Source organism: Penaeus japonicus, unplaced genomic scaffold (assembly GCF_977035675.1).
Source record: "Penaeus japonicus unplaced genomic scaffold, GWHDUDI00000001_assembly GWHDUDI00000013, whole genome shotgun sequence".
NCBI classification, from domain to species: Eukaryota; Metazoa; Arthropoda; class Malacostraca; order Decapoda; family Penaeidae; genus Penaeus; species Penaeus japonicus.
The window spans coordinates 14,459,163-14,461,662 of NW_028234415.1; positions in this window are offsets into that span (position 1 = coordinate 14,459,163).

The window sequence follows — 2,500 nt, forward strand, 5'->3', positions numbered from 1 at the left end:
CTGATTGTCTTGGAAAGACTTGCTCGGGAGCTTAAGTTCAGCCTGATTTTAAAACTATCTTAATCGTTCTGTATCTAATTCATCCTATACTGTCTCAGCCTAGCACTTTCATTCTTAGCAGAGTGCACTATCGCCAATCTCTTGCAATTATAATATCAGGGCTATTTTCCTCTCTCTGTCGAAGGGTCTAGTTATTCCTCGCATTCCACAGAGTGGTATGTCCCTGGTAGCATGAGGCTCTACAAAAAGATCTGGCCGAAAGAAACATGCACAATCGGAATGAAGATTATGTCAGGCAGTAGCAACCTCACCGTCAAGCTTATCACCCGGCCCTACATTGTCGCTGATAGATACGATGTGGGTAAGTGAGCATGTATAAAAATACTTGTATGGGCGAAGATATATGAAATGGATCATAGTTGTAGTGGGTCATTGAGAGGCAGGACAAGCAATTGCGTGTATCTGCAAACATATCAATACATATGTCCTTAGAAATAAGCGCAATCGTAGACGGGGTGTATAAATTCTGGCTCTGGTTTCCTTTCAGATATCGCTGATAAAGAAATCGTACTAAAAGAAGTCATCAATAACGTGGGGACCGCCAAATCCACTGGAAGTTTCAAGGGACTTTCACATTCTTCATATACCCTTTTCAAGATGGATTGGTGTGATGGCACTATCAGGTCAGCTGTGTCAAGAAGTTGAAGTAATCTGTCATGTCAGGTCTCTTTTGTTTTCACACTAATGCAATATATATGTTTCGGCTTTATAAGAGAGCCTTGCAAGCCACTAACAATCCCTGATCGTGTGCTGTCTGTCCAGGGTGGGCCCAAGTGGCAGCGAGTCTCTGGTGAGTTGGACTCCCACGTCAGGTCTGCTGCCGTTGACTCACGTGCTCTTTGACCCTCAAGACTTCCCGGACAGTGCCACGGAAATCTCGGCCAATTACCTCGTCGACCAGTGGTACCCGAGTGGGAGTGAGTACAGAGTAGGGTGCCATGGTTGCCGATGATGTACTTCTGTTATTATTGTAGTGATGCAAAAGATGATGATAGTGGTGGTGGTGGTGATTCCAGTGTTGCCATTACTATAATATAGTCTCCATTATCATTATCACTATAATTATTCTTATCATCATCATCGTCGTCGTCATCATTATCTTTGCTATTATCATTATCATTGTTATCATCATTAGCATTATCCTTTTCATTATTGTTTTTTATCTTTACTGTTGTTACTACGTTTATTAACACTGTTACTAACTATGCCGTAGCTCCTCCGTCTTGTTAGCAGGACTACGTGAAAAGTTCCCAGCGGATAGCTATGGAAATTTGTTTAATTTTCTTTGCTAATTTGGACCCTTGTAGAGAACCATGGTGATATAATGGCGACATAGCCAAGGCAATTTGCTATATGAAATGGGTCTGTTAGGTAAACGGTAGACTTGAGTACTTTCTACCTATCACTTTTGTTATCATTTTTTTGCTCCCGATATTACTATTACCATAATAACCATGATTCTTAGGTTTATGATAAGTATTATTACTTTTCTTCTCTCTCTCTCTCGTTTTTTTCATCATTTGAAGGATTCAATACGTATATTCTCGTGTTTTCCTGTTTTTTGTTCATCACCATCATCATCGACACCACCACCATTTTGATACTATAATTATTACCCGTAATATCAATGGAAGTACAAGTAACCATATCCTCCAGAAATAACACAACTTGGATAATGATATGTATGTCATTAACACGTTTTCCATAGCGACGCTTCTCTCTCCATGCCAGATCTGACGTCACCGAGAGACAGTCTGGCACAGATCGTGAGGAAATTCCCAGATGGTCCTTTGGCAGATTTTGAGTTGGTGTTCTATTGCAAGGGCGCCGAGGGCTGCATCCTGGAGTTCTATGAGAATGATCAGTTTGCAGATGGATTCCGTGTTTGTAAGTCTGTTGGCTCGTCTGTCGTGTCTGTCTGTCTTTTTTTTTTCTTTCTTTCTTTCTGTCTCTTCCACCCTCCTTCCTCTCCTCTATTCTCTCTCTCTCTCTCTCTCTCTCTCTCTCTCTCTCTCTCTCTCTCTCTCTCTCTCTCTCTCTCTCTCTCTCTCTCTCTCTCTCCCTCCCTCTCTCCCTCCCTCCCTCCCTCCCTCCCTCCCTCCCTCTCTCTCTCTCTCTCCCTCCCTCCCTCCCTCTCCCTCCCTCCCTCTCCCTCCCTCCCTCCCTCCCTCCCTCTCTCTCTCTCTCTCCCTCCCTCCCTCCCTCCCTCCCTCCCTCCCTCCCTCCCTCCCTCCCTCCCTCCCTCCCTCCCTCTCCCTCCCTCCCTCCCTCCCTCCCTCACTCTCTCTCTCTTTCCCTCCCTCTCTCTCTCTCTCGCTGTCCTTATTGAATTTTCGAGTAACCAATATACCATGCATAACAACCAAATAGAATGATTCTTTTCGCCCGCAGGTATTGGCTATGATGGTGATACATTCAGTGTAATTAGCATCCGAGTCAA